Below are 23,614 nucleotides of genomic sequence, written 5' to 3' on the forward strand. Positions count from 1 at the left end.
GGGTTGGGCAGAATAGAGTCATATTTTTCTTCTTGCAGAAAGCCCATAGACGGATGTGCATGTAGGAGAAATATCACTGAATTCTTTTTCCAGTAAGGAATAGCCCTGGGGAAGGAATGCCTTCCTGGGGGTAGGTCTATAGACAGCCTCTCTGGGAGTGTCTGTCTTATGCAGTTGAGATAAGGACTGAAATACACCCTGGTCTCCTATAGTGCCCTCAGGCTTACTAGGATTGGGAAATTCCAGCCTGGTAAATTCTAGTCAGACCAGTAGTCTGCTCTCGAACACTGTTTTCTGTTAAGATGTTTATCAAGACACTGCGTCCACAGCGGGACATAGAACCTCATCAGTAATTCTAATTTTGCCTTGCCTTGCAATCTTAATTGTCCTTTGAAGCATGTGATCTTTGTGACTTACTCTCTGTTTGTACACTCGCTCCCCTTCTAAAATCCCTAATAAAAACTTGCTGGTTTCATGGCTCAAGGTAACCATCATGGTCCTACCAATATGTGATGGTACCCCTGGAGGCCCAATTGTAAAATTTCTCTCTTGTGCTCTTTCTCTCTATTTCTCAGACCGGCCGACCCTTAAGGAAAATAGAAAAGAACCTATGTTGAAATATTGGGGGCTGGTTCCCCTGATAAAACCCTGGGTTTATACTCCAGACAACATAGCAGCTTCATATTGGAGGTTCATCTGGGATACCAAGGTACAACATTCATTGAAACGGTGAACAGAGGAGCAGATTCCAACTCTGTCCTTTCATTTCAAGGCTCTCAGTCTCCATTTAAGAACCAAATCAAACCAACTACTGGGCTACCTTCAGCCATTTAGAAACAATTAGCATGGCTGCCAGCCTCATAAGACTTGGAGGACAGGCTTTCTGGAGAGAACATGGAGAATTCCCCTGTACCCATGGGTTGCTGGGCATATTGGTCCTGTTTGAACCAGCTTACTTTTCAGAGAGGACTTAGCTGTTGCATGGGGCTGGAAGAGGTTTTGGAGCAACTGAGGATTTCTGGCTGGAGCTACCACCCGGTGTTATCCAAAGGCTTCTGGAGTGACCCTAGCTTCTGACCACCTGATGGGGTGTCGGTAACAGGATCTCCACTTTTCCTATCATAATTTCCTCCTTTCCTGTCCACAACTACCATGTCTCTCATCCTCTCTGTAAAATGTGGAGTATATGCCTCCTGCTGGTCTTTTCCACTTGGAGACCATTTCTCTTTCTTTTCTCTTCTGCCTATTAAACCTCTGCTCCAAAAAAGAACAAAAAACAAAAAGACACAAGGATGTGTTTTTTTGCTAAAGAAAATGTAATTTTGCTGGGTGCAGTGGCTCACGCCTGTAATCCCAGCACTTTGGGAGGCCAAGGTGGGCGGATCACAAGATCAGGAGTTCAAGACTAGCCTGGTCAGTATGTTAAAACTCCCTTTCTACTAAAAATACAAAAATTAGCCTGGTGTGGTGGTGGGCACCTACAGTCCCAGCTACTCAGGAGGCTGAGGCAAGAGAATTGCTTGAACCCAGGAGGTGGAGGTTGCGGTGAGCCGAGATTGTGCCACTACTGCACTCCAGCCTGGGCGACAGAGTGAGACTCCATCTCAAAAAAAAAAAAAAAAGTAATTTTTTTTTTTAGTTAAGTGACTAAGAATTGCTTTAGAGTAAAGGAAAAATTATACAGATAAAACTAAATGGCTAAAGAGAAAAACTAAGCTCAGGCAACAAAGTTGCCTCTGAGACCTGTGGTTACCAAGAAGACAGTCGATGTGGAGGAAGGGCGAAATGAGGTAACCATTAAAACAAGAGGGTAGCCAGTCATGGTGGCTTCTGCCTGTAATCGCACCACTTTGGGAGGCTGAGGTGGGTGGGTCACCTGAGGTCAGGAGTTCCAGACTAGCCTGGCCAAAATGGTGAAACCCTTGTCTCTACTAAAAACACAAAAATTAGCTGGGAGTGGTGGCACGCGCCTATAATCCCAGTACTTTGGATGCTGTGGTGTGAGAATCTCTTGCACCTGGGAGGTGGAGGTTGCAGTGAGCTGAAATTGTGCCACTGCACTCCAGCAAGGGTGGCAGGGCAAGATCCTGTCTCAAAAAACAAAATCAAAACAAAGCAAAAAAACCAGCCAACCAACCAAACAAAAAACCCAAAAAGCCACAGGGTGTTATGTAAAGGAATTGTTCCATTTTGAAGATTGGTATCATCATCTCCCTGAGAAACCTTTACTACAATTAAGGGAGGAGACCACCCGTCATACTGTCTTATGCCCAATTTCTGCCTCCAAATGAAGAAGAAGTAAAAACTGAAAGGCAGAAATGAAATCCACAGGCAGACAGCCCGGCACTGAGCCCTGGCCCTGGTAGCTAAAGATCAACCCCTGACCGATTCCAGACATTGTATAGAAAAGCACTGTGAAATTCCCTGTACTGTTCTGTTCTGTTCTGATTACTGGTGCATGCAGCCCCCAGTCACGTACCCTCTGCTTGCTCAATCAATCACGACCCTCTCATGCGGAGCCCCCTAGAGTTGTAAGCCCTTAAAAGGGACAGGAATTGCTCACTCAGGGAGCTCGGTTTTTGGAGACGTGAGTCTGCCGACGCGCCCAGCTGAATAAAGCCCTTTCCTTCTACAACTCGGTGTCTGAGGGGTTCTTGTCTGCGGCTCATCCTGCTACACAAAAAATTGTAAAAATAACTACTTTAAGGATAGAATCATTAATTTTAAATGCTACAGAATGAAAGAGCTTGCTTGGGTTGATGCAGGACCCACAGCTCACGATTAAACAATTGCTGGTGAATGTATGTGATCGAAATACACAGGAGGTGATTCCTGAGAGAACAACAAGCCTAGTGTTCATCCTGAGAAGGAGATTGCCCAACTCTCCCTATAAAATGCCAAGTGGAACACCCCAGATGAAGCAGTTGATATGCTTCATATGTAAGCCATGTGGGACTGGCTTCATGGTGACCCGAATATTCTCCAACAAAAATTTCTATTACCCACGTCATGGTAAATTGTGGGGTTTAGGGAGCCCTTTTTACATGGGCACCCTGGGTGACATTACTCCGGCAGCATCATAGGACTATGTGAGAAGCCTTACCAAATTTGCTGTCTCTTGTGGGTCTTACAGATGCTTAATAAAATATCAGGGGCAATTAACGAAAAAAAAAAAAAAAAAGACAGGAAAAGAGAAAGGGAGTAAAAGAGCTCACCCCAGAAGGGTGATACAAATTTTTGGATGGTTATTAAGAAATGAAATAAATAAAATGAAAATTTAGGGAGTTAAAACAAAGGCCTTTAAAACACTACTTGCTCCAGATTGGAAAATTTAAGAAAATTCCAAAGACAATGGTTATAATGAGAATGCTACGTTGCCCGGCAGCAAAAGCTAAAATTGACAAATGGGATCTAATTAAACTAAAGAGCTTCTGCACAGCAAAAGAAACTACCATCAGAGTGAACAGGCAACCTACAGAATGGGAAAATTTTTGCAATCTACTCATCTGACAAAGGGCTAATATCAGAACCTACAAAGGAACTCAAACAAATTTACAAGAAAAACAAACAACCCCATCAAAAAGTGGGCAAAGGATATGAACAGACATTTTCTCAAGAAGAGACGTTAAGCACAGCCAACAGACACATGAAAAAATGCTCATCATCACTGGCCATCAATGCAAATCAAAACCACAATGAGATACCATCTCACCAGTTGAATAGTGTTCAAAGTCAGAAACAACAGGTGCTGGAGAGGATGTGTGGAGAAATAGAACACTTTTACACTGTTGGTTGGGATCAATAAACTAGTTCAACCATTATGGAAGACAGTATGGCGATTTCCTCAGGATCTAGAACTAGATGTACCATATGACCAGCATCCCATTACTGGGATATACCCAAAAGGATTATAAATTATGCTGCTATAAAGACACTGCACCACGTATGTTTTATTGCAGCACTATTCACTAATAAGCGGGGACTTGGAATCAGCAGATGTCCATCAGTGACAAGATTGGATTAAAGAAAATGTAACATATACACCATGGAATACTATGCAGCCATAAAGGATGAGTTTGCGTCCTTTGTAGGGACATGGATGCAACTGAAACCATCATTCTTAGCAAATATCACAGAACAGAAAACCAAGCACCGCGTATTCTCACTCATGGGGTGGGAACTGAACAATGAATCACTTGGACTCAGGAAGGGGAACATCACACACGGGGCCTATCCTTGGGGAGGAGGGAGGGGATTGCATTGGGAGTTATACCTGATGTAAATGGCATGAGTTGATGGGTGCAACAGACCAACATAGCACAAGTATACATATGTAACAAACCTGCGATTATGCATGTACCCTACAACTTAAAAGTATAATAATAAATAAATCAAAAAGAAAATGCAAAAAAAAAAATAAATAAATAAATAAAATAAAATAAAAAAAAAAAAAAAAAAAAAAGAGAGATACTCGTTGCCTGTAGCAATAATGGGAACCAAGAATTAAAGATAAAAAGATTCACAAAAGGGACTGAGTGCCTTGGCCCAACCCCTGCTGGGGACCCATATCCTTTTGATATAGGGTCTTGCTACCTGAGGAATGCAAGGAGGAGAATACTCAGCAGAGGGCCTCTTTTTCCCCTAAGACTGATTCTAACTAAGTAGGAGCTGCTAGATCCTGCAAAGCCTGATAGACAGCTCCCATCTAACCAGAGCTGTTTCACTTGTGAACTTCCAAGGTGAACAAAGGACATCGTGTTTGGAAGGCTGCTGCTGTGGTTAAAGAGGAGTCAAGCAAATCTTTTTCTTTTGAATTATTTATAGTTTAGAGCAATTAAGTGAAGAATGTTTTTGTGAGCAAGTTTACTTTTCTCTCTGAGCTCTCCAGAATTCAGAAACTGTTCATGAGTATTCTGATTTTATGACAATATAGTTATTTGGATAAGTTTAGTAAGATTCATTTCTTTCAAAACAGGACAATTGGAGACACTGTTTTTTTTTTTTTCCCCCAGGGCTTAGACTAGAATAACATATTTTGAGGCAAAGTTCCAGCAAAGCCAACTTAAAAGGAGCCTATGTGGCCAATTAATTCTTGCTGCACTTTATGTGAATAATCAGGCCAAGTATAATAAGCCTAAAACTTATTTTGCACATAAATTGGTCTTACTATAATTTCTCTTTAGGCTGGGTGCAGTGGCTCACACCTGTAATCCCAGCCCTTTGGGAAGCCAAGGTGGGTGGATCACTTGAGGCCAGAAGTTTCATCAGCCTGGCCAACATGGAGAAACCTTGTCTCTACTAGAAAATACAAAAATTAGCCAGGTGAGGTGTGCACGCCTGTAACCCCAGCTACTCAGGAGGCTGAGGCATGAGAATTGTTTGAGCCTGGGAAATGGAGGTTGCAGTGAGCCAAGATTACACCACTGTACTCCAGCCTGGGCAATAAAGTGAGACTCTCTGACTTAAAAAAAAAAATTCTTTAATAGAAAAGGAGAGCTAGAGAAAGAGGTCGTTTCAAAGGAGAAGTGTAACACTTTTTATTAGATTTCAGCCCCAACTTTTGTTTTTGAGTGCAGACTGAATCATGAATTATATAATCCTCTAAAGAGTGCCAGGTTAGCATTTTTCTTCGTATTTTTAGTTGGTGCCCTAATGGAATAGGTTCCTTTTTCTATTCTGACACACAAATACTCTTTTGATTTTCAAAAATACTGTTATTTATTTTTCCTTGTTTTACCTCCAAGGAAACCAGAATCATGGTATTCTGAAGAGTAGAGATGCGAATCTCCCTCATTTGGCATCACACTGGCTCCAATTTGCTTTTCACTGAAAATGCCCTGCTGCTAAGACTATACAAACACCGTCCCTCTAGGCCCGGAGACTGTCATGGAAGAGGTGAGCATATGAGACTGTAAGGGCCAGTTTTCAGGGATAGAATTAAGTCAAGGTCAGACCCTCTAAATCAAGGATGGGTACAAAGATGCCTAAACAGCCAGTAAAACAAGGGACTTTGCCTTCTGAGCTGTTATGTGGCACCTTTTCTAATTCCCGTAGAATTAAAGGAAGATAATTACAGACAGGATAAAGATACCTTGTGACAAAGCCTCCTGGGTACAAAATTCCCAGTTATGAGTTGTGAAGATAGATATATATTTAAAAACTTTTTGTTTCGGAACGTTTGCATTTTATATAGCTAATTGCTAAAAGTCTGTAACTAAACCCAACATTACTGTAGCTCAAGGCATAGAAGTTAAAGATAGTCAGTTTTGTAACCTTGCCTTCGGCTTTTTGTTTATTGACTTTTTACATAAAAACATTTTTTTTAAGGGATAATGAATGCCTGTCCATGTCTATTCCTATCTGGACATTTAATTGGCTATAAGTCTTTTGACTCTAAGTCCCTTGGCTTAGAGTTCCTTTGACTCTAAGTCCCTTGGCCATACCAAGAGACTGATTTGAGTGGAAACTCCAGTTCTCCTTCATATTAATTAAAGTTTCCTTACTGCAGTGCCATGGTCTCAGTCAATTGCAGTGGGCAAGAAGAACATATCAGGCAATCGATTACACATTAAGCTCTCTAAGTAGCTCTGTGGAGTCCCCTCTCACTTAGCTTTGAGGTAGAGCAGGTTTTTACCCAACCCTGTTTCAGTTCTTATGGGGAGGGGATTGGAAACAGGACTCACAGCATAGCTTTCTCTAAAAATATCCTCCGCGAACCCTCTCTCTTAGATTTTTCTCTTGGATTAAAAGATTCTTTGACCTTCTAATGTACTTGATGTGAGGACAGGGTTCAGAGATGTGGAATGGATTATGAGACATGTCATGTTTCCTGCTCTTTTTCTGATGTACACCACATTTCTACTTTAGGGTGGATCTTGATTTGCTAGGTCAGCCATGTGAAGTATTCCCAGGGTATGGTTAATTGGTCTGGTTTGTCACATGACTGAGGTTGGCTCAATCAGAAGGGATGAATTCAAATTCCTTGGTTGTCTCACTAGATGTAAACAAGGAGGAAAGTTGCCCACATTTCTGTGGACAATCATCTGATGACCATGAAAGGGAATTAGTGTCTGAATGAAGCTGATACTGTGAACAGAAGAATGGTTAGTCTAAAAAAATAAGAGCCTGGCGTGGTGGGTCACACCTATAAACCCAGCACTTTGGAGGCTGAGGTGGGAGAATTGCTTGAACCCAAGAATTCAAGACCAGCCTGGGCAACATTGTGAGACCCTGTCTCTACAAAAAATAAAATAAAAATTAGCCAAGCATGGCAGCACCTGCCTGTAGTCACAGCTACTCAGGAGGCTGAGGTGAGATGATAGCTTGATCCCAGAAGTTTGAAGCTTCAGTGAGCTGAGATTGCACCATTGCACACCAGCCAGGGCAACAGAGTGAGACTCTGTTTCAAAAATAAAATTCAAAATAATTTTTAAAAATTAAAAAAATAATAACTCAAATTGCAGATACTGTGGGGTCATTGAATCACCCAAGCCTGGGTTTTGCCATACTTCTGGACTTTCTGGTTATTGCTTTAGTGAGTTGGAGTCAGAATTTTATTATCTGCACCTGAGAGCATTCTAGTTGATTCACAGCTAAATTGTCTTACCATTCCCTTCTGAGTTTTCCCATTGCTTTCAGCCCTTCTCTTGCTAATGGTTGCAGGGTAACTTATCCATTAGGTAGAGTAAGCACAGTGCCGACAGTCCTCAAAAATGTTTTGTTTCAAAAAAATTTTATTTTTTAATTCTTGTGGGTATGTGGTAGGTGTATATATTTAATGTTTACATGAGAAATTTTTAAAATCAAAATAGACTTCCAAGAATACATAAGGTATTTTGACACAGATATGCAATGTGTAATAATCACATCAGGGTAAATGGGGTATATATCAGCTCAATCATTCATCCTTTTTGTTACAAACAATCCAATTATACTTTTTTTGTCATTTTAAAATATACAATTAAATTATTTTTTATTATCGTCACTCTGCTGTGCTACCAAATATTAGGTATTATTCATCTTTTAAACTATTTTTTTTGTACCCATTAACCAACCCCATTCCTCTGTGCCACCCCCTGTTCTCAGCCTCTGGTAACCGTCCTACTCTCTATCTCCATGAGTTCAATTGTTTTAATTTTAGCTCCCATAAATAAGTGAGGACATGTGAAGTTTGTCTTTCTGTGCCTAGATTATTTCAATTAGCATAACGACCTCCAGTTCCATTCATGTTTTTGCAAATAATAGGATCTTGCTCTTGCTCTTATTTTTTTATTTTTAATTTAATTTAATTTTTACATACAGATGGGGTCTTACTACATTGACCAGGCTGGTCTTGATCTGTTGGCCTCAAGGGAGGCCCACTGTCTCAGCTTCCCAAAGTGCTGGGATTATAGGCATGAGCCAGTGCACCCAGACTCTCATTCTTTTTTGTGGCTAAATAGTATTCTATTGTGTAAATGGACCACATTTTCTTTATCCATTCATCTGTTGATGGACATTTATGTTGCTTTCAAATCTTGGCTATTGTGAATAGTGCTGCAATAAACATGGGCATGCAGATATCTTTTTGATATACTGATTTCCTTTCTTTTGGATAATCCAGTGGGATTGCTGGATTATACGGTAGCTCTATTTTCAGTTTTTGGAGGAAACTCGAAGCTGTTCTCCACAGTGGTTATACTAATTTACATTCACACCAACAGTCTATGAAGGTTCTCTTTTCTCTATATCCTTGCCAGCATTTGTTATTGCCTGACATTTAGATAAAAGCCATTTAACTGGGGTGAGATGATATCTCATTGTAGTTTTCATTTGCATTTCTCTGATGATTGATGATGTCGAACACCTTTTCTTTCTTTTTTTTTGAGGCAGAGTTTCACTCTTGTTGCCCAGGCTGGAGCACAATGGCATGATCTCAGCTCACCACAACCTCCGCCTCCCAGGTTCAAGCAATTCTCCTGCTTCAGCCTCCCTAGTAGCTGGGATTACAGGCATGTGCCACCACGCCCAGCTAATTTTGTATTTTTAGTAGAGACAGGGTTTCTCCATGTTGGTCAGGCTGGTCTTGAACTCCCGACCTCAGGTGATCCACCCACCTCAGCCTCCCAAAGTGCAGGGATTACAGGCATGAGCCACATGCCGGGCCAGTCGAACACCTTTTCATATGGCTTGTTTGACATCTGTATGTCTTCTTTTGAGAAATGTCTATTAAAGTCTTTTGCCCATTTAAAAATTAAATTATTAGATTTTTTTTCCCTGTAGAGTTATTTGAGCTCTTTATATATTCTGGTTAGATAGGTAGTTTGCAAATATTTTCTTTCATTCTGTGGGTTGTCTCTTCATTTTGTTGATTGTTTCCTTTGCTGTGCAGATCTTTTTAACTTGATGTGATCCTATGTAGGGTCCAGCCCTACAGGGCTTAGAGGGTGTTCTCCCCGTGTGTGGAGATGAGAGACTGTAATAAATAAAGACACAAAACAAAGAGATAAAGAGAAAGCAGCTGGGCCCGGGGGACCACTACCGTCAAGACGCAGAGACCGGTAGTGGCCCTGAACGGCTGAGTGTGCTGATATTTATTGCATACAAGACAAGGGGGGCAGGGTAAGGAGGGTGGATATTCTAAGTGATTGATAAGGTGAAGCAAGTCATGTGATCATAGGATGAGGGCCCTTCCCTTTTAGGTAACCAAAGCAGAGAGAGAAGGCAGCATATGTCAGCATTTTCTTCTATGCACTTATAAGAAAGATCAAAGACTTTAAGACTTTCCCTGTTTATTCTACCACTATCTACTATGAACTTCAAAGAGGAACCAGGAGTACGGGAGGAACATGAAAGTGGACAAGGAGTGTGACCATTGAAGCACAGCACCATGGGGAGGGGTTTAGGCCTCTGGATGACTGTGGGCAGGCCTGGATAATATCCAGAGTCACACAAGAAGCTGGTGGAGCAGAGTGTTCCCTGACTCCTCCAAGGAAAGGAGACTCCCTTTTGTGGTCTGCTAAGTAATGGCTGTCTTCCCAGGCACTGGCATTACCGCTTGACCAAGGAGCCCTCAAGTGGCCCTTATGTGGGTGTGACAGAGGGCTCACCTCTTGGCTTCTAGGTCACTTCTCACAACATCTCTTCAGTACTCAACCTGCCAATTATTCCTAGGTTATATTAGTAATGCAATAAAGAGTAATATTAAAAGCTAATGATTGATAATGTCCATGATCATCTCTATATCTAATTTGTATCATAACTATTCTTATTCTAACTATTTTCTTTATTATACCAAAACAGTTTGTGCCTTCAGTCTCTTGCCTTGGCACCTAGGTAATCTTTTGCCCACAATCCTATTTGTCCATTTTTGGTTTGGTTTCCTGTGCTTGTGGGGTATTACTCAAGAAATCTTTGCCTAGACCAGTGTCCTGGAGAGTTTCTTCAATGTTTTCTTGTAGTAGTTTCATAGTATGAGGTCTTAGATTTGTCTTTAATCTATTTTGATTTGATTTGTGTACATAATGAGAGATAGAGGTCTAGTTTCATTCTTCTGCTTATGGATATCCAGTTTTCCCAGCACCATTTATTGAAGAGACTGTTCTTTCCCCATGTATGTTCTTGGTTGCCTTGTCAAAAATCAGTTCACTGTAGATGTATGAATTTATTTCTGGGTTTTCTATTCTGTTCCATTACTCTATGTGTCTGGTTTTTGTTTATGTTTTTTTTTGATGGAATCTCGCTCTGCCACCCAGGCTGGAGTGCAGTAGCATGATCTCAGCTCACTGCAACCTCCACCTCCTGGGTTCAAGTGATTCTTCTGCCTCAGCCTCCCAAGTAGCTGAGACTACAGGCATGTGCTACCACGCCTGGCTAATTTTTTGTATTTTTAGTAGAGATGGGGTTTCACTGTGTTAGCCAGGATGGTCTCGATCTCCTGACCTCATGATCCACCTGCCTTCTTGCAACTTTTCTATAAATTTGAAACTATTATGAATCTGAGATTATTTAAATATTTATTTAAAATTAGTGTTGCAGGAAGTCAGGGACCAACCCCGATCGGAGAGACCAGCTGGAGCTGAGGCAGAGGAATAAAAATTGTGAAGATTTCATTTTAATATGGACATATATCAGTTCCCAAATAATACTTTTATAATTTCTTATGCCTGTCTTTACTTCAATCTCTGAACATAAATTGTGAAGATTTCATTTTAATATGGACATTTGTCAATTCCCAAAATTAATACTTTTATAATTTCTTGTGCCTGTCTTTACTTTAATCTCGTAATCCTGTTATCTTCATAAGCTGAGAATGTACATCACCTCAGAACCACTATTGTGTTAACTGTAGAAATTGATTGCAAAACACGTGTGTTTGAACAATATGAAATCAGTGCACCTTGAAAAAGAACAGAATAACAGTGATTTTCAGGGAACAAAGGAAGACAACCATAAGGTCTGACTGCCTGGGGGATTGGGCAGAATACAGCCATATTTTTCTTCTTGCAGAGAGCCTACAAATGGACGTGCAAGTAGGGAAGATATCACTAAATTGTTTTCCTAGTAAGGAATGTTAATAATTAAGACCCTGAGAAAGGAATGCATTCCTGGGGGGAGGTCTATAAACGGCCACTCTGGGAGTGCCTGTCTTATGTGGTTGAGATAAGGACTGAAATACGCCCTGGTCTCCTGCAGTACCCTCAGACTTATTAGGGTGGGGAAAAAACTCTGCCCTGGTAAATATGAGGTCAGACCGGTTTTTGCTCTTGAACCCTGTTTTCTGTTGTTTAAGATGTTTATTAAGACAATATGTGCACAGCTGAACATAGACCCTTATCAGTAGTTCTGTTTTGCCTTTTGTCCTGTTTCCTCAGAAGCATGTGATCTTTGTTCTCCTTTTTGCCCTTTGAAGCATGTGATCTTGTGACTACTCCCTGTTCTTGCACCCCCTCTTTTTTTGAAATCCTTAAGAAAACTTGCTGGTTTTTCAGCTCAGGTGCGCATCACGGTCCTGCTGATATGTGATGTTACCCCTGGAGGCCCAGCTGTAAAATTCATCTCTTCGTACTCTTTCTCTTTATTTCTCAGCTGGCCAAATAGGATTGTGGGCGAAAGATTACCTAGGTGCCGAGGCAAGAGACTGAAGGCACAAACTGTTTCAGTATAATAAATAAAATAGTTAGAATAAGTTGGCCGACACTTATGGAAAATAGAAAGAACCTACATTGAAATATTGGGGGTGGATTCCCCCAATAAATTAGCTAAAAATAAACATTTTTAAGTTAATTAAAAACAACAAAGGCATGCATGCATTACTGTGTACCTTTCTAGTCAAACTAACAGAATTTGAGACTGCGGCTGGGCACAGAGGCTCATGCCTGTAATCCCAGCACTTTTTCCAGGTTGAGGTTGACTGGAATTTGCTCATATTAGTTGCCAAGGAGATTGGCACATGTATATTTGTCATTTTTTAATTGGCCTTATCTGCTTCAGTTGGCATATCTGCTTATTGTTGGATACTTGGATTACATACACTGGTTGAAAATATAAACAATACTATGAAGATCTTAATATAAATTAACTTAAAAAATTAGTGATATAAATGAACTCTTTCATCATCTATCATAGATGATAAAAATTAATGAATGCCTAATTAACTAAAAGAGGATACTTAGGCATGTAAAATTAAAAGTAAAAGTTTTAGCATTCTAATATTGTTTCATTTTTATCTTTGAGACATGGTCTGGCTGTTGCCTAGGCTGAAATGCAATGGTGCCATCATGGCTCATTGCAGCCTCGACCTCCCAGGCTCAAGTGATCTTCCCGTCTCAGCCCTCCAAGTAGTTGGGAGGTTGCCCAGGCTGGTCTCAAACTCGTGGGCTAAAGGGATCCTCCTGCCTCAGCCTCCTAAAGTGCTGGGATTATAAGCATAAGCCACCAAGCCAGAGCAGCATTGTAAAGTTTAAAACAATGGCCAGTGCCAGAGCAAACATGAGAAAGGTAAGCAACACTTAGTAAGCAAGGTGGAAACATGTATGTTATTTTCTTTTGTACATTAAGAAAAATTTATTTCTTTTTCTTTTTTTTTTTTTTATAAGATCTCACTGTCACCCAGGCTGGAGTGCAGTAGCACAATTATATCTCACTGTAACCTCCAACTCCTAGGCTCAAGCAATTCTTCTGCCTTAGCCTGCTAAGTAGCTGAGACTACAGGCATGCACCACCATGTACAGCTAATTAAAAAAAAATTATTTTGTAGAAATGGAGTCTTGATAAGTTGCCCAGGCTGGTCTTGAATTCCTGAGCTCAGGCAATCCTTTTGCCTTGGCCTCCCAAAGCTGGGATTATAACTGTGAGCCACTGTACCCATCCCAATGTATGTAATATGTTCTTACAACTTAGCCAGAGAGGCTGTATAATGTGAGTCAAAAATTAGATAAACATCAAGATGTTGGTAGGGTAAGAAAAAAATTAGAGCTGATCAGAGCATGGGAAGAGGGCAAAGCAAATGGAGATGGTGGTGAGGGACCTTTGGAAGCTGAAGGGCTCACAGACTCACATTACCTTTTCATTCTTTTCTCCTTCAAAAATTCAAAGATGAAGAATTTTTTTTCTCTGAGCAAATTATCCCATTTAAACATTCATGAATTAACCACATTAACCTACTTTCAATGCAAAAAAGAAAAATGGTTTCTGTCTCCTACATTTTAGCTGCCTTGTCAGTGGGTTGTCAAGTTGAAGGATTTCTTTTACATTCCTATGAATCCCTTATTCTCTATGAACGAAACTTTACTTCGAAATGGAAAGTAGGTTTGGGTTCATCTTTAATTTTTGGCTCACATTATACAACCTCTGTGGTTAAGCTGTGAGAATGTATAAAATTCCTGTCAGCCATTGCTGGGGCTTCAGAGCATGACTGGGTGGTGCCCAGGTGGGCAGAGCACTGTCTGATAATCTTTGCTCCCTAATAACTGAAATCCAGAATAGATGATATTCTCCATTCATTCAAAACGCCTCTCCTGTGCTTCATGCAGAGGATACAAACAGAAAAACACTCGGTTCCTGTCTTCAGGGCATTCACAGGCTTGTCAGTCCAGATATTAGAGAGGATAAAAAATGAACCAAGCAATAATCAATGGGAAAAAGCTGTTTCATGCCTTAACATGACATAAATATAAAAACCATACAGGGAACAACGGATGAAAATAAAAACACAAAGGCTACAATAAATGCCAATGACAAAAACAAAGGCACTATTCAGTTCTACTTGACAGCAAACAGATTTAGGAATCAAACCCTGACGCATTTTAAGGTTCTAGGTCTACTGTTTAAAAAATCCAAAAAATGTTATCCAAGTCTGAATACATTAACGAGACACTGTAAAAGCTTTTAGCTGTAAGGTATTATTACTGTGTCAGTCAGAGTCCTTGAAGAAACAGAAGACACATTTAAACTGGGGTTACTTAAGGAGAGTTTAATAAAGGGAATGTTTACAGAGCTGTGGACAAGGTGTAGGAAACCATGAATAGTGCAGTCCCCCAGTATTAGTAGTAGCAGTGGGGCCCCATTATTGCTCGAAGTCTAAAGGGTCAAGGGTGGGAGAACCAGAAGACAGAGGGGGCCTGAGAGTAGCAAAAAGTGAATACCACCCCCTTCACCTCCTTTATGTAACTAGACCAGCTGGAAGTAACCCTACAGGGAGGGATCGCACTGCTACACCCTCAGATCTCCTGCTGGGCTCCCCATTGCTGGACCCACTGGAACCAGAAGACAAGGGAGCCAGCTGATCTAGTCTATACGGGTCAGCTTCCCAGAGCACAGAGGACAGTGCAGAAGGGTAGAGAGCATCTGGAGGGGTGAATGGAAGATGTCCAGAACTAGGCTGGGCACAGTGGCTCGTGCCTGAAATCCCAGCACTTTCAGAGGTCAAGGCAGGTGGATCACCTGAGGTTAGGAGTTTGAGACAAGCCTGGACAACACAGTGAAACCCCGTCTCTACTAAAAATACAAAAATTAGTTGGGTATGGTAGCATGCACCTGTAGTCCCAGCTACTTGGGAGGCTGAGGCACAAGAATCACTTAAATCCAGGAGGTGGAGGTTGCAGTGAGCTGAGATTGTGCCACTGCACTCAGGCCTGGGTGACACAGTGAGACTCCTTCTGAAAAAAAAAAAAAAAAAAAAAAAGATGCCCAGAACAACTAAGTGACCAAGAATCTGACAGTCAAGTGTTCACAAAGACCTTTGCAACACCTTCTCAGTCAATATTTGACAACTCCCAGAACTGGTAATTTAATGGTTACTGAATGTGGATAGCAAAACCTTAAGAGCACACCTACCAAAAATCTTGCTATTTATTAGGAACACATTTTTCAAGTTAGTAAGGCAGTGTAAGTTGAAGAAGAAAATTCTGCATACCAAAAAGTACTCTTCTGTGTTTTTTCCAAAACAGAATATAAATATGCACACCCCCCACACAAGAAAATCCCAGACAGGATACATGAACATTTTCTGATATTAACAATAAACACCAAAGTCATTCTGAACTTGTTTTTTTGGTGGCGTATGATCAATAACAAAGACCGAGAGAGCTATACTAAGAAACAAAGGCTATTCTTAAATAACACACCCTCTGCTAATTGTGAAGGGTAAACTATGGATCGATCTTCATAATCCTTCACCTTCTCTTCCAGCAATCCCCCTTCTCTTTCCTACATGCATGTTTTTCTAAATTAGAACTTATCTTTTATGGCTTTTTGGGGAAAGTGAACATTTTTACTGACCCACCCATTCTCATTCTCATTCTTTTTTTTTTTTTTTTTTTTTTTTTTTGAGACTGAGTCTCTCTCTGTTACCGAGGCTGGAGTGCAGAGGCATGATTTTGGCTCGTTGCAACCTCCATTTCCTGGGTTCAAGCCATTCTCCTTCCTCAGCCTCCTGAGTATCTGGGATTACAGGCGCACAGCACCACACCCAGGTAATTTTTGTATTTTTAGTTAAGACGGGGTTTCACCATGTTGGCCAGCCTGGTCTCAAGTGATCTGCCTGCCTCGGCCTCCCAAAGCGCTAGGATTACAGGTGTGAGCCACAGCGCCGGCCCTGACCCACTCATTCTACATGGATTTTCTATATGAAAAGATTTGGTCCTGAATTCGTGGAAGAGCCTGTTTTCTGCACTAGAGGGACTATTTCTTCCTTAATACACTTTCTGGCACAATAGCACAGACTCAAACATCATCTGACTTCTTTGCACAGCCAAGAAGGTGTGGTGGAGTCTGTTTCTCACACTATGCTTCTGTCCCCACAACTTATGGGTAAGCGTGGAGGCAGAGGGTTCAGGAGCATTTCTCCACCAGAATCAGGGTAGAGGAGGAAGAATATCTTAGCAGGTCAAGTTGGCTGTCTACTTTGAAAGTTGGGTAAAGCATCATGCCCAGTAATACAATCTTTGTGCACAAGATACAAGAGAAAAGCTATTCTGCTACCCCAGTGCAATGCCAGGGGACTGGTAAATAAATTATGGCAATGCTGGTAGAACACTCTCTGACCTGGCTTTGTGTCCTGGCTCAGCCACTAATTGTGTGCCTAAAGCCAGAGTTTTCACATCTCTAAAATACAGTTAATAATACTTACCTCCTCACGTGCTTGTGAATTTCTTTCTAGACTGCTACGGTATTATCCAAACCATAATCCTAACCGTAATCCCAACTAGAGCAATGTATCTGAAACACAAATCTGATAATATCATTACCCTGCTTAAAATATTTTAACCATTTCCCACTGCTTTTTTTTTTCTTTTTAATGAGACAAGATCTCATTCTGTCTCCCCTGGCTGGAGTGCAGCGGCATAATCACAGCTCACAGCGCACTGCAGCTTTGACTTCCGTGGCTCAAACAATCCTCCCACCTCAGCCTCCTGAGTATTTGGGACCACAGGTACATACCACCACACAGCTAACTTTTCTTTTGGGTGAGGGTCTTCCTATGTTGCTCAGGCTGGTCTCGAACTCCTTGGACGCAAGCCCACCTGGTCTTAGAATGAAGACTCACATCTCTGATATGGCCTTCAAGTCCTTGGAGCCTGGCATCAGCTCCCACCATTATTTTAATACATTCTTACTCTAGGCTCTAAGCCACAGTGGCCTTCGTTTAGTCCTTTTTTTTTTTTTTTTTGAGACAGAGTTTCACTCTTGTTGCCTAGGCTGGAGTACAGTGGCACAGTCTTGGCTCACTGAAACCTCCTCCTCCCAGGTTCAAGCAATTCTCCTGTCTCAGCCTCCAGAGTAGCTGGGTATTATAGGCATCTGCCACCATGCCCAGGTAGTTTTTGTGCCCAGGTAATTTTTGTAAATCTAGTGTGGGCCTAAGCAGCCCAGGACTTATCTGGAGGCTCCGATGTTGGGAACCCAGGATCCTTCTGCCTTGTTGGGCTCCCTAGCTTGCTTTGGGAGAATGCTCTGCCACATCCACATTCCAGCCAGTGGAAGGAAGAAAGAGAAAAGGAAGGAAACAGTTGCTCTTTATAAAAGCATGACCCAGGAATTGCACTCATTACTTTTACTCACTTTTTACTGATCAGAACTTGGTTGTGTGCTTGCTTCTGTAGCACATATACTAAAATTGGAACCATACAGAGATTAGCTAAGGCCCCAGCGCAAGGATGACATGCAAATTCGTGAAGTGGTCCATGTGAAGGAAGGAGAGAAAGAAAGAAAGAGAAAGAGAGAGAGAGAGAGAGAAAGAGAAAGAGAAAGGAAGAGGAAGGAAGGAAGGAAAAGAAAAAGAAAAGGAGAAAGAAAGAGAATGAACAAATGAACGAACTTGGTCACGTGGCTATACTCAGCCGTAAGGGAGGCTCAGAAAAGTAGCCTTTATTTTAGCTGCCTTGTGCATAGCTGTGTACCTGGAACTCTGTTATTGTAGATAGAGTGAGTGGATATGAGGACACCTAGTGGTCCCTGGAGCAGAACGCCCAACTTAGATTAATTAGTGTGATTATTGATTAATAGCTATCTACCCCACTAGACTGTATCTCCACAAGAGCAGGAACCGTATGTGTTTTTGCTCACCATTGTATCTTTACCATCTATTCCAGTGCCTGGCACACAGTAGGATCTTAATAAACATTTGTTGAATACATGTGTGAATGAATCAGGTCCCTACCTCTTGCTATCCCTGTCATGCTTGACACTCCAGCCAGACCACACCACTTGTGATTGCCTAGCAATGTATTCATTATCAGTTAAAAGGAAATCACTGCTAATCTGGTAAACAAACATAGTCACCTCACTGTTGCTTACATTTCTTTGGTGAGTTTTCAGGTGATACACATTTTCACATCTTTATTTATACTTCTCATTTTGAGATTTGACATGATAGCATGTCAATTCTGATAGCATCACCTGAGGTACATGAAGATACATGATAACATTGCCTGAGGTACATGAAGAGCTTGACATGGCTGATTGCAGTCAAAAAATAAGGGCCAAAGGAAAAAAAAAGTTCAAAAAGAAAAAAGTAAACAAACAAAAAGGGCCAAGTTAGCCAGCACACCCAGGGACTTGCTTGCTGTGGAGTGAAATAGATACTTGAATTAGGGCATTCATGCAATTCTGCATGAGTGCTGTTTCTCAAACCTCAGCTTTCCATGAGAGTTGGGAAGCAAAGAGTTAAATGTTATATTCTCTGTTTAGAATCTAGAAGGATGGTATTTTAAGTTGCTAATTAATGGAATATCCATGAGTGTTAGCAGCCAATAGATATTAATATTGTATTGATCAATTAATAAGCTTAATTTAGACTTGGTGGAGCCCGGCATTGTGGCGTACATCTGTAGTCCCAGCTACTCTGCTGGCTGAGGCAGGAGGGTGGCTTGAGCCCAGGAATTTGAGACTGCAGTGAGCTATGATTGCATCAGTGAACTCCAGCCTGGGCAACAAGTAAGACTCCATCCCTAAAAATAAATAAATAAATAATAAACGCTATTAAATAAATTAACTATGACCAGGCGTGGTGGTTCACACCTGTAATCCCAGCACTTTGGGAGGCCGAGGCGGACGGATTACCTGAGATCAGGAGCTGGAGACCAGCCTGGCTAACATGGTGAAACCCCATCTCTACTAAAAACACAAAAATTAGGTGGGCATGGTGGTGGGCACCTGTAATCCCAGCTACTCAGGAGGCTGAGGCACGAGAATTGCTTGAACACGGGAGGCAGAGGTTGCTGTGAGCTGAGATAGCGCCACTGAACTTCAGCCTGGGTGACAGAGCCAGACTCTGTCTCAATTAAAAAAAAAAAAAAGTTAAAATAAATTAAGTATGAATTAAAATATTTAAAAAAAAGACTTGGTGTGAATGATGGCCACCTCACCCATAACACACACCCACCTGCCCACTCCACCATCCGTCACCAGGTACAGATGTTTTGCTTATCATTATCATATTGGATAGGAATATAAAATAATATATTTAATATGGACACTCTTAATGAAGCCATATGAAAAATGTGTGAAGGTGGTGGGCTTTCAATTTTATTGTTATTTTAACATGTCTTCTTTAATGTTGTTTTCATATTGTTGCTAATTAAATGAAATTATAGCACTATTACCATCACCAAAACATAATTACCACCACTAATCCTGTTAGCAATGCTCTTTTAAAAGTTATCTAAGACTCGGCTGGACACGGGGGCTCATGCCTGTAATCCCAGTACTTTGGGAGGCCGAGGCAGGTGGATCACGAGGTCAGGAGTTCGAGACCAGCCTGACCAACATGGTGAAACCCTGTCTCTACTAAAAATACGAAAATTAGCCAGGCGTGATGGCACATGTCTGTGACCCCAGCTACTCAGGAGGCTGAGGCAGGAGAATCACTTGAACCCAGGAGGTGGAGGTTGCAGTGAGCTGAGATCGTGCCACTGCACTCCAGCCTGAGTGACAGAGTAAGACTCTGTCTCAAAAAACAAAAAAAAATTATCTAGACTCATAAGATACCGTTGGTAATAGAGGAAAGAAGATGGGGTTGTTCTAAACATAAGCACAAATGTGGCCAATGGGCAGAAGATGCATTTTCTTGTATAACATTCATTTATAATTCTCAGAGCCAAGAGAGGAAGCAGTAATTCAAAGCAAGAGAAGTGAAGAGCTTCTGTTTCCTTAGTGTTCATGAGTCGGCCTGATCTGGATATAACTGCTAATGAGAACAACATGCTTTCAGGCAAAAAGTACACAGCAGGCTTTGGTGTGCAGATAACCAAGGATTAGTGCTCGAGAATTCAGTTGTTTTGCTCTTGGTGTAACTTGGGCATGAGATAAAAGACTGAGAGCAGCTTCTTAAATTGTTCAGTGGCTGCTCAGAAATGCATTTGACTGTAGGTAGGTCCTCCAATCCATGTATACTTCTTAGTAATTATCTTAATAATTCATGTTTCTCTCTCATGATGCTGAAATTTTTAGCAGGTACCATGGACTGAATGTACCCCCAAATTCATTCGTGTGGCTTCCCCAGAATTCCTGTGTTGCAATCCTAATCCCCACTGTGATGATATTAGGTGGCAGGGACTTGGGGGAGGTAATGAAGTTGCGAGGGTGGAGCCTTTATGAATGGGATTAGCGCCTTACAAAAGAGACCTCAGAGAATGCCCTTCCCTTTCTATCATATGAGGACACAGTGAAAAGTTGGCTGGCTGTGAACGAGGTACTTGGCCTTCAACAGACACCGGATTTGCTGGTGCCTTGATCTTGGATTTCCTAGCTCCAGAACTGGGAGAAATAAATGTTTGTTGCTTGAGCCACCCAGTCTATGGTATCCTATTATAGCAGTTCATACATACTAGGACAGTGGGGTTCAATTTCACTCCTTAATTCAAATTATTGAATTTTCAAGTTCAACTCCTGTATGAGTAAAATGTATTCCTATACATGTTTAGTACAGCTGTATAAGTAAAATTTATTCCTACAGATGTTTAGTGCAGCTGAACGTGTAAAACAAGAAAAGGAAAAGAAAAATAAAAGAAAAAGAAAAATACTTGGCAATATTGTTGGGGAGAGAAGAGGTTATTTTGGAGAAGGGAAGGAGGTTTTGGTGGATGGAAGGTTTTTGCCAGTAGGAGGGGACTGTGTATGTGAGCACGTGCCTTGAGTGTGCGTGTGGGAGGCCCACAGGGGCTGGTGGGAGTGCTAGACAACAGGGCCTAAGAAAAGAAAGTAGAAGCATGACATAACTGCCTCCGTCACAGTTTCAGTTAGGGTGCCAGGCAACCCTGTGTGCACACAGATACTTGGAAGGGGTGCAACCTTTAGCTACCCCCACATTAGCCTGATTGGCCTTATGCAGGCTGCTCTGTTTCTGACTCTTCCTTTCCTCATCTAATATAGACCTACTCTTCTTTTATTAGAAGTAGGAAGATGAAAAATAGAAAAAAGAAGAGAAAAATATGAGATTAAGGCTCAGATATTAAAGGCATGAGAGACCTGGAAACTGGAGACTCCTTTTGGGACAGAGTTGTAGCAGCAAGCCTAACTATAGAAGAAGGGAACTGTGGCCTGTTGGTGGCATGGTGACCAGAAATTTTGGTGTTGGTAGGCTGGTGGCAGGAGCTCCACATGCTTCTAGAAATGCACCTAGGGAAGTAAGGTATATGTGAGTGATGGGAACTTGATTCAGGGGAGGATGCTTAGTTCTAGCACATCAATTGCATACATCAGAGGTACTGCAAATTCAGATCTAAGGGGACCAGATAGAGTAGGATGGATAATAGCTGGATAGTAAGGAGGGATGATTGTGGTGAATAGAAGAACACATGCAGCATTTAAATTTGCCATGTGGGAATATTGAACCAATGTTGTCACATCTTCTGATTTTTCAAGAGAAGGGGTAAATTACATTTTTATGTGAAAATTTAATCATAAAATGTTGGCAATTGATTTTAAAAGTTTAACAGTACCATGTGGGACATTATTGTACCTGCCAAGCAACCCTTGCACATCCCACGGCCCCTGAAACTCCACATGTCAAAAATGGAACTCCATCTGTAGTCCCTATTTCAGCAAGTGATGCCACAGACTGCCAGGAACCTAAGCTAGGCAGGTGGGCAAGAGTCCTGACTCCTCTTCTACTCCACTCCTCACTTTTGATACATGACTTTGCCATGTGGATTTAGCCTCCTGAAATCTCTGTCTCTTATATTTGTCCCCTTTCTTTATTCCTACTCTCAATGTCTTTTAGATTTTCACGATTTCTTTGCTGATCTAACCCATATCTCAGTCATTTCTCACCCATTTCTAATCCTTCAGTGATCAGTCTAAAAATAAAAATTGAAGCAAGTCATTGCATTGAAGCCCTGCCTTCTAAATTCTCATCTTCCCCCACTCCCTATAGAATAAAATCAGTGTGATTTAGCATGTTTAGCTCACATACTGACTTCTGCCTGCAACTTCAGCGTCATTCCTTGCAGCGTTTGTGCTCCACATACTGAATCATCCACAGCTCCTCTAGGGGTCACGCTGTTTCATTACTCTCTACCTTTACTTTCACTGCTTTTCTTGCCTAGAATGAATACCCTTTCCTTTCTGTATTAGGATGTGTTCAGTTGTAAGCAACACAAACCCCAACTCAAAAGGACTTAACTAATGCTATGATTTGAATGTGTCTGCCAAATTTCACGTGTTGGAAAGTTAATCTCAAAATTCATAGGTTGATTGGAGGTAAGCCTTTTGGGAGGAGTATAGAATTAGATAAGGCTGTCAGGGTAGGACCCCCATGATGAGACTGGTGGCTTTATAAGAGGAAGAGAGATCTGACTTGACATGCATGGACTTTCCCTCTTGCCATGTGATGTCTTCCGCCATTTTATGATGTGGCAAGAAGGCCCTCACCAGATGCTGGTGCTGTGTTTTTGGACTTCAGAATTGTGACTTTGAACTCTCCAGAATTGTGAGCTAAATAAACTTGTTATTTATTTATTTAGACAAAGTCTTGTTCTGTCATCCAGGCTAGAGTGCAGTGCTGTGAACATGGCTTTCTGCAGCCTCAACATTCTGGGCTCAAGTGATTCTCCCATCTCAGGCTCCTGAGTAACTGGGACTACAGGTGTATGCCACAGTGCCCAACTATTTACAAGATATTTTGTAGAAATGGGGTCTCACCACATTGGTCAGGCTGGTCTCAAACTCCTGGGCTTAAGCAGTCCTCCCACCTCAAGCCTTCAAAAGTACTGAATTACAGGCATGAGCAACCGTGGCTGACCAACTTCTTTTTAATAAAATTACCTAGTCAGTAGTACTCAGTTATAGTGGCAGAAAATGGACTAAGGACACTTATTATCTAATGCAAGTCGTAGGGCAGGCTCCAGGGTTCGTCTGATTCAGTGACTCAGTGATGTCACCTGGAACACTGAGATTCCTCATTTTCTTTTCTTTCTTTTCTTTCTTTTCTTTTCTTTCTTTCTTTCTTTCTAACAACAACAACTAACAACAACAACAACAACACCAACAACAACAACAACAGCTTGGCACTTTCAACAACAACAACAACAACAACAACATAACAACAACAACAACAACAACAACAACAACAACAACAACAACAACAACAACAACCATTCTTTTCCTGCTCCCTCCACTCCTCTCTCCTTCCTTC

At 41.4% G+C, this 23,614-nt stretch overlaps 1 protein-coding gene and 1 non-coding gene across 2 annotated transcripts in view; both read left to right on the forward strand.

The window, feature by feature from the left end:
* LY96 (lymphocyte antigen 96) overlaps positions 1 to 23,614 on the forward strand; it is a 113,063-nt gene that overhangs the window by 40,014 nt on the left and 49,435 nt on the right. Inside the window, exon 4 of the transcript XR_002523853.2 lies at positions 5,745 to 5,895. The gene's annotated coding sequence lies outside the window, so the exon portion shown is untranslated. The remainder of the gene's footprint in view (positions 1 to 5,744; positions 5,896 to 23,614) is intronic.
* Positions 17,567 to 17,671, forward strand: LOC116268706. The gene has a single exon (XR_004175879.1). It is a non-coding gene; the product is annotated as a U6 spliceosomal RNA (small nuclear RNA).

The sequence above is a fragment of the Papio anubis genome, chromosome 8 (assembly GCF_008728515.1).
Source record: "Papio anubis isolate 15944 chromosome 8, Panubis1.0, whole genome shotgun sequence".
NCBI lineage: Eukaryota > Metazoa > Chordata > Mammalia > Primates > Cercopithecidae > Papio > Papio anubis.